We start from the raw sequence: 10,062 nt of genomic DNA, 5'->3' as shown, positions 1-10,062 counted from the left end.
TTTGACCACTGTGCCCTGGCCCCTACCTCTCTCCTAACAACACACCTATTAATCTTCCCCTTCCCTTCCTCTGTTTCCCTCCACTTCCTTTCCTCCCAACCTGACACACTGTGAAGGATATGACAACTACTAAAGTGTATTAAAGACTTTAGCCGGGCGGTGGTGGCGCATGCCTTTAATCCCAGCACTCGGAAGGCAGAGCCAGGCGGATCTCTGAGTTCGAGGCCAGCCTGGGCTACCAAGTGAGTCCCAGGAAAGGCGCAAAGCTACACAGAGAAACCCTGTCTCGAAAAAAACAAAAAAAAAAATTAAAAAAAAGACTTTAAAGTGTAAAGATGGAAAGATAGTTATTTTTCAAAAGAATGCTTAATCTTGCTGGTAATACAGAAGAGGTGGTATTTCCTACATAGAGATAGGAGTTGCATACAAAGTCCCACCCCTAGCCATGGAGCTATTGTCAATTTTTAGCTGCTATGAGGAGGAAAGACAATTTTCTTTAAGAATGTAGCCTCTGGCAAGCTGACCATACTCCAGTGGAAGACCACACATTCACACACTATTTATGAAGCACAAAGTGGTCCTAGTGGTTAAATTATTTTTTTAAACACACAAAGTTAGGTGGATAGGAGAGAGGGGTAGATCTTGGAAAAGCTGTGGGAGAGAGGTAAACATGACCAAAACGTGTTGTACAATACTCTCAAAGAACTAATTTTAAAAGGTTTGAAAAAAAGATACATACTGTAAAGAAATGTTAGTTGACAATGCTTCGGCAAAAGTAGACAGTAGGATATAGTTGTTTCCTTGAGATGCAAACACATGGCTTAGTCTTGTATATAAAGTGAGACATTCACAAAAAAAATGGTCCATGTAAGAGAAGAGAGTTAGATATTTCTAACAAAAGAAATATAAGCTGAGATACGATGGCTTCTGTAATTACCTAATTGTTTCTCTGAGGTACACAGCTAATGGGACTGATGGAGTTTGCTAAAGTCATGAATAAATGGAACTAGAGCTACACAAGACAAATACAGGAGTGCCAAAGAAATATTGATTGTTAAAATAATTGTTGTTAACTGCTATACCTGCCTACGACCTCGAAGTACATGCCCCTGGGGCGTGGCCACTAGGAACCCTTAAGACCTGGGATGCACTTTCTTTGCTCTCTTGTGGTTTGGATGCTGGTACTGACCAGGCAGGTCTTGGACTAGGAAGAAGATCAGCATGAGACATAGCTCGGCTTTCCAGGACCCCACGATAAATACCCGTGCTGTAGTGGGTTATCCCCTAATAAATTCCTTTGCTCATTAAATAGACTCCATGGATTTCTTGATTTATGAAGGTGAAGGGCAGATGACTGGCTAACATACAGTGAAGTCCAGGACCACATTGTCTCCTGCATCATCTTGGAGAATTGGCAAATGTGGTACTGTTTCTCTTTCCCTCTATGCTTGACGGGTTCCATAGGGCAAGGGTTTGCAAATAAATCAGTATCCAAATGTATCGAACTTCCTTTGCTAAGGAAATGAGAAAGTAAGTAAAAAAGAATGGTAACAAACAATGTAAGAGGTTTATCCAGTGGAGGTTAAATGTCTTTTTAACAAATTAGAAATATTTTGTATAACTGATCTTCACTAAATTTAAATTCTGAAAAAGGAAAAGATTTGGTAACAGAATTTGATCCATTTTTTCTTCCTTCCAGTTCTATTCATCAACATTTTAAGAATTCCGTATGGATTTTTGAATGATTGAATGAGTCAGATTTTAAATTTTATTGCAGGTCAACCAGCCTGTTCCTTCATAGGCAGCATCTCATTGGAGTCCTGCCGCCACAAGAGCTCTGTGTGATTTAAATTGGAGGTATTTTTACCAACAGCAGACAACTTTTGAACTAAGACAAAATGGAATATGATATGAGCTATCACTACCAGTGCTTTTTAAACAGGTAATCATTCTTCATCCTGGCTTTCCAAGTATTTCACATGACCTTCAGTAACAATTCTATCTTTCCCACAATCCTGTCAGTTGGATTTATATTGGAACTAGCTAAACAGTATATTGACAATAAATATATTCCCAAGAATCTTTCATAAGAACTTAAAATAGATAAAGCATTTTGACCCCAACATTAAAAGTCATTAGAAAATGCTGAAAAAATCCATTTTACCTATCATCCATCTTTCTATCATCATTTATATGTATGAATATGTATTATGTACATATATAGAGAGAGATGCACATATTTACACAAATACATGACTTTTGGAATGACTGTATTCCTTAGAAAAAGAAACAGAATATTAATTTTTTTAAAACTCTGTAAATGCCTTGAGTTCAGATTGACAGCTCTGTTCAGAGAATAAAAACAAATGTTCTCTTACAGATTCAAAGTGTTTACTAATCACTCTAAATGTTATTCCTCTTTTTAATGTATTCTGAAAATATCTTAGCAATCAGCAACATATTATTGTTGTAATGACAGCTGAGGAGGCAACAGAAACCCTCTCTGTGATACTAAAATCAGGGACGTTGTGGACAGCTGGGAGAGCAGGACAGAACACTTTGTTTAGAAATAATATGTAAGGTGCCCTCGGATCACGGGCACCTCATTCTAGTAATTTATTCCAAAATTCTAGATTTACATCTGAAGTAACCTTATATCGGGCACAAAAACAGAATATAATCCCCTGCAACAGTAAATTAACCCACGTGTGCACATATAACATGGGGCTTTAAATGCAGCACTAAATTACCCATCCTGGGCAGAGAAAGAATGGACTCTGATTCATAGAGCAGGTAACAAACCTGAGGCTCTCAATCATGGCTGGGAGAATTTACGTGCCCTGCAGACATCCACTCTCACCAGAAGGTCATCACTTCACAGCCTGGGAAATAATCCCTGCCAGCCGACTTGCAAAGTGCCTGAGGCATCACTCCTGAGAGGCATAACTCGTCTTCTTTCAAGGCTAGAGGTCAGAGCCATGATCACAGCTCCATCAAATTTAAAGGAAAAAAGGATCTAGGGTCAAAAATATCCCGAGGAAAAAAAAGAGAATACTGAAATTCAAAAAAATAAAATAAAGTATGTTGCACTCCTCTGGGCTTTGGCAAGGTGATGGAACAACCTGTTGCAGAATATTAAATGTAGATTTTTTTTTCATCTGAAAGCTTCAAAAATAACTAAACTAAAACTGAATACAGAATCTGATGGATGTCATGGTCTAGTCTGTTTTGAGGACATTTTAAAATGCTACAAATCCATTTAAACGCTCATCAAGCTAGACATACTAAAAAAGAGAAAAAAAATCAAGTGTAAGTGACTTGCACATGAAATGTGAACGGCAGCCTGGTGATTAAATTACTGCATCAATTAACTCGAGTACACAGGAAGAATGCTGCTCTTTCAAGCAATGTTAATTCTGTCTCTGATCAGACCAATTCCTCCTCACATCATGGGTTGTTGCTTCATAAAACATAACTCATACAGCAAAAGTGGAGAGATGATCTGTAAATAAAAATAAAGTGATGTTTGGGAACTAAATGCATAAACTAAATTGATGTTTGTGTGAAAAATACAGTCATTTCCACATACCTCCAAGAGTGAAAAACGGAAAATTGTTTTTGGAAAATCATAAGACAGATGAAATCACCATTTAAAGTGAACAAAAGTGGCTTGGTACCCATAAAAACCATTAAATGAGTGCATTTAAAGATTAAGGGCACTTCTGGATGTACACATTGCAAAGGGTTAGATGTTTTATTCTGGTCATCTCTGCTGACTGCGATTACATGCTGTCATTTTCAGTAAAAGGGGAAGGTAAAGTTTGCAAAAGCAGAGTGAGCAGGGGAGGCCATAATGCAGAGAGAGAAGCTGGCAAGGGCTGAGTGAGCCATGTCATCACTCACCCAACCAGGACTCTTGAATATCAAAACTTCATGTCAAGATTTTATGGCGTGTTTTTTCGGATGCCTCTGACAACAGAACACCCTACTACTACCCCGCTTAGCATGTGGAGTATTCAACTTACTTTCAGCTCCTATTGTTTTTTAATGACCAGGTTCCATGGAGGTGAGGAAAAGCTTCTAGCAAAGAAGTGGCCCTTCAACACAAGTTCGGGGTCATCTCCTTGCTTTGTTCTGTACTGCTAAGAATAGACAGTGATGTGCTGTGGTGCCAACTTAAACCTGATTTCATGGCTTATTATGCAAAGGTTTATTTCTTGCTCACACCAATCTCTTGAAGCTCTGCCAGCATTCCCTGACACCTGTCTGCCAAGGGTGAAATGACAGTCCTGTATCCTTGTTACTTTATCTTAATGTGCTTCCAGACTGCAATAGCAAGGTGACTAAGATCTGTGGGGTCACGGACTGCCCCTTAACTGCTTCAGGCATAAGGTCGCCAATTCAGTCACTTCTGACAATTAACTAAAAATTATCAAACCCCAAGGCCATGCTTATATGCAAGGAACTTGAGTCATACTTTCTTTGCCGATGGCCTCTCCAACAAGGCTAGAGCAGAGATAAACACTTAATCTCCGCTATACCTTTTCTGACCCCTCCCTGTACATCTGTACTTGGTACGCTCAATGAGTTCTCTACTTTATTATAGCACAAGCAATTGCTTGTCCCTTAATTACTTCATCAGACAAGAAGATCCTTGAGAGATTTCACTACCTCACTGCTACAAGCATGAAGTAAATGTAACCACAGGATATCAAGTGAATGGTAAATGTTATTTGAGAAGGTGTGGTAGCAATATCCCAACTATACCAGATTTAATATGAAGACACTCATTTGTTCGACATCAGCAAATATTCACTCTTGAATATGCCAAGTGAAAACTGTACATCAGGAAGAAACAGTCAAGGAGAAAGATGAGGGTGTCCTCATGTGGTAGCTATAGTCTAATGGGGAAGTGCACTGTATAACAACAGAGACAAGAAACATAAAAGAGAAGAAAACAATAGATTTGTGGCTGCTTTCCTGCTGAGCCGCACCTGGCCTTGCTCCAGAGCATAGTACCTAGCCCTAGTCCATCCTTTGTTTAACGGATACCTTTCCTTTCTCTAGCCGCCCTGTGTGATTCTTGTCTGAGAGTCTCCCAAGGATACAAAGCCTACGCAAAACTTGGTTCAGGAAACCCAGAAAACCATGGTACCTGAGAAATCAAGGAATTGCACTTGGCATTGTATCTTTGGGAGCTCCTTTTAGGTTGTTTTGAGCATATGGAAATTAACTGGCTAAACTGTAAATAGAGAGAAATACAAATGCCCTAGGTGAAGGGAAAGTGCTTCATCTTTCGGAGGCTAGACCCCCTGAAGCCATGAAAGGCTAGATTCATTCTTAAAATGCCTCTGAGTCTTTTTTCCACAGATCTGCATGAACCCACACACCCATCTCTCATCAGTCCAATGGGGGGCATGCCCAAGAGACGCACTCTTAGCCAGTAAAAGGAATAAAGGAAAAGGAAGAAATAAAGAGAAAGGAAGAAACCAAAGTAGAGAAAGAAGCAAGGACAAAGGACCAAATACAAAGATAGAGATGCACATTTCAGTTCGTGGGTGTCAGCAATATGAGACAAGCAAAATCTAGAGCAAGGCAATCATGTTAGTACTGTGAGAGATTTTGAGAATCTATGGATACAGAGTAAAAATATTACAGGACAATCAATTCTTAGATTATGTTTAGGAGATATACTGGTTTCCAGAAGAAGAGACTGTAGGGTTTTTTGTTGTTTTGTTTTGTTTTGACTCTTTCCTCTTTGGGGGCCTGTCACCCAGCTCCCAAATAAACACACGGAGACTTTTCTTACTTATGAATGCCGTCCTTAGCTTGTCTTATTTCTAACCAGCTTTTCTTAAATCATCCTGTCTACCTTTTGCCTCTGGGCTTTTACCTTTCTCTATTCTATATCTCTTTCTTTCCTTCTTCCTCTGTGGCTGGCTATATTGCTGGGTGGCTGGTTCCTGGCATCCTCCTCTCCTTATTTATTCCTCTTCCTCTATTTATTCTCTCTTCTTGGCAGCCCTGCCTATCCCTCTCCTGCGTAGCTATTGGCTGTTCAGCTCTTATTAGACCAATCAGGTGTTTTAGGCAGGCACAGTAACACAGCTTCACAGAGTTAAACAAATGCAACCCATCTGTGCATCATTAAACAAATATTCCACAGCATAAACGAATGTAAAATGTTGTATTTACTACAAGGAGAACAGACTACAAATATACAACGAAACCCACTTCAAGAGTTTTATTGGCCAGGCGGTGGTGGCGCACGCATTTATTCCCAGCACTCGGGAGGCAGAGGCAGACAGATCTCTGTGAGTTCGAGACCAACCTGGGCTACAGCTTGAGTTCCATGACAGGATCCAAAGCTACACAGAGAAACCTTGTCTCAAAAAAACAAAAAAGAGTTTTATTGGTAGAGAGTCTGAGAAAGGGATAAAGTGGGGGTGCAAAGGCCCGTCTGGAAGAAACATGAGGGAGAGAGAGTGTGGGACGGGTGGGTCCACTTTTAAAGGTATCTCAGCACATGCATGTGTATAGGGGCTTATGTAACCACACCACACATGGGTGTAGATTACATAAGAAGGCCCTGGGGTAACTAAGCATTTTGTCTGAATGCTGATGGCACATATGTGGCCTTGGGACCCCAGGTGTGGCTGGAGGATGCCAGAAATGATAACATAACGCATCTTAAAATGGTATCACACAACATGAAACAGTGCATTTAGCCACTTGGGAAAGAATAGGACAAGAGCTGGGTTACATACAGGGACGACAAAAACATTTTTCCCATTATCAATTTCAGTCTGTAGAACCTTACATTGTGATCCATAAGTGCAGAGCCCCTACCTCACAGGAGAACAGACTTTGCCAGATCATTCCCAAAGGTCTTCCCCTTCAGGTTACAAAGAATCAGCCACTTCTCCCTGGGAAAAAGCTACAGATAGTGATTCAGTTCACGCTTGTCCCAACCTGCCTGATGCCACAAATGCCGATACTGAGGAGAATGTTTAGGAGGACAAAGCCACCAACCCATGACAATATTGCTCCTTGAGTCTGGGCCATGGAAAGATTCAAGGGGGAGTGGTCTCACTCCTTCCAGCAGGCCTGCTTTAGGAGAGATTAGGAGGAAGACACTGTGGTTGGACAGCTTACCCATATCTGAGCATCCTGAACTAAATCTCCTGGAGGAAATGCTGCATCACCATGAGACTGTGCTTTTCAAATCCTTAAGATCAAACAGTCCTGTATGCTTTCTGGGTCTCCTGCTCCATTTAACCAAGGACTTGTTCAGAGTGTCCTCAGTAACATTCCCTGGCTTCCCTCTGAGTAGTTAAACATGGTAAAAGTTTTACATCAACCCAGGGCTTTACCTGTTATTTAAAACTGGGTTTATAGCATTATGTTAGGACCGGCAGCAACGTAATTTCTACACCATGGAATTTCTACAACCCCAGACATGCTTCTAGGTACCAATGACAACATTACCCTGCCAACAAATTACAAATTACACAGGCCTACCCACAAATTAGTATAGCTGTCGTAAGGGCATGGAGACAGTTGCCCACTAAAAGGAAAAAAACCTTGTCACTGACTGACATTCACCAGGGCCTGGAATACTTGTACACAGATTTTATGGCCCAGCTCTTACAAGATGCAGGGCTCCTTCTAAATGACCCTGAAGTCGAAAAGGTGCTTATGAAACAATTGGCTTTTGAAAATGCTAACAACACTTGTAAGAAGGCCCTCAGGAGTTTCTATAGATGCTTGAATGTACAAAAGATGATTAGATTGTATGCCAATATAGGTCCTAGCCACCTTCAAGGTCAGTGGCTCTCTCTCAACTACCCTTAAGGAAGTTGTATGCCCTGGGGGAACAAGTGGTACATGCTATGCATGTGAAGAAACAGGACATTTTGCCAATAAGAGCTACCAAAGGGATTTCAATCAAAAAAGAAGCAGGGCCTTGTTGATATGGATTCACAACACGCCCCTAAGGTTAGGCATGGTCACGCATGCCCGGCAGGACCTAGTCACTTCTGCCTAGCCATTTCCTGGTCAAAAACGTCTCATGTGACCAGGACCCTGTGGCTTTGCGTGGTTGCATAAAGCACGCAGTGCAACCATGTGATCTACCCGCATGTGTGGAATAGCTACATGGGCCTGTGCACGCAGGCTCGGCCCAGCCTTTATAACCCGGTGCCATGATTCCTGGCTCCACTTCACTCACATGTCTTTCCACAGACCTGTCCACATCTGTCCCTCTCCCTTATCTTAATAAAACTCATGTTAGTGGATTCTGTCGTGTTTTGTGACTTTTCCTCACAGGGTAAGAGCACCGCAAAAAACCAACACTTGTATCTCCTGAATGGTCTGCACAGCCCTATGCTTGAGCTGTCAGAAAGGAATCCACTGGGATAATGAATGCTGTTCACAAACAAATATTAATGGATAACCTCTGGGAAAATTGGGGAAACAGCCTCTGTAGCCTGCCCTGGCCCAACCAAACAGTAGGGGGGGGGGGGGTATCACCCAATGGAGTCCCAAGAATCAACAGGGCAGACAGATGACCCTCAGCAACCAAAGAACACCAGTCATCAGCTCTGTCAGGTAACAACATCAGTCAGCGGAAGATGGAATCTCAGTTCCACCAACCAATTTATAGCAACCTCTAATATGGGGACCCAAGCCATCCCTACAAGAGTATATGGGCCTTGTTGCTAGGCATAGTAGGATTTGAGGTGGAGGTGGGGTACATTGACTGCTGCCACTGCTTTGGTGGAGAAACAGTTACAGACTGGGTACACAGAACAACCCAGTGTCTGTCTCTCTCAACCTGTGGGTCAGGATGTAGCTCTCGGCTCCTGCTCCGGTGCCATGTGCACCACCATGCTCCCCACCAGGACAATAATGGACTAAACCTCTGAAACTGCCAGCCAGCCCTCCAGGGAAGGGTCAAAAGCCATCTTCACTCCAATATCTATGTAAAATCAGAGAGAACACTGTGTTCTCTCAAAAGCTAGAAATTTGCAAGAAATGTCTCAAAACTCTTCGTGATTATCAAAAACTAGTGGGTGATGTTAATTGGCCCAGACTCCCACTTAACCTTACTACCTAGGAATGTTCTTCTCTTTTTCCAAATTGTAGAAGAAGATGCCAACTCCTTTTCTCCACATCATCTTACTTCCCAGGCTAGGATGACTCTAACTGCAGTGGATGTGGCTACCGCCAGTAGTCTAGTCAGAGGTGGGACTTGCCTTGCCTCTTTCATTAGCCATCTTAAAATCGCCTGGACCCTTACTGAGATAATCTGCAACAGCAAGACATTTGGGGACATTCCCCCTCCATGGTACTTAACTCTTACTAGGACTGTGTGTCAAAATTAGCCTCGAGGGAGCACAAATGCATTATACAAATGCTAGGTAAAATATCACTGACTTACCCTGGCCAGTTTGATTCTCATCTTCTACCATGCTGTACTTTGCATCCACTAATGGGCTTATTTTTTCCAAAGTCACACAATCTCAATCCTTTGCTTCAGCTAACACTGTCTACACAGATGGTTCTAGAAACATCATAGTTGTTTACCACTCTTCCCCAGGTTCTAAAATAAAATGCATATCCCATACCTCAGGTTAATGAGCAGAACTCTTTGCTGTTTTCACAGTTTTAGAAGATTTTTGCCTTCTCTCCCATCAATATTTACAGTGACGGCCCCTATGTAGTAAGAGTAATGCAAGCCTTGGGAGACAGCCTATATTTGTTGGACCCATGATCAAGAGTGATACCATCTTTTCCACAGGACTCAGGAACTCTTGAATCACCACATTGGTTATATTAATTTACACTCAGGTCTTCCTGACCACTGGCTGACAGGTAATACATAAGACAATACCTTGGCCTTCAGGTCTCTATCTGCTTCCCTGCCACTATGCAGTCCACCTTAATACAAGCTCACAATAGCCATGCTTGCTCTGTACTATCAAAATGCCTCTTCTTCCATGCAAGGAATTTTCCTTCTCCTGAGAACAGGCTAGGCAAAGAATTAAGCAATGTACCCAC

The sequence above is a fragment of the Peromyscus eremicus genome, chromosome 13 (assembly GCF_949786415.1).
Source record: "Peromyscus eremicus chromosome 13, PerEre_H2_v1, whole genome shotgun sequence".
Lineage (NCBI taxonomy): Eukaryota > Metazoa > Chordata > Mammalia > Rodentia > Cricetidae > Peromyscus > Peromyscus eremicus.
The sequence above is the reverse complement of the archived record's forward strand: the minus strand, read 5'-3'. Positions refer to the sequence as shown.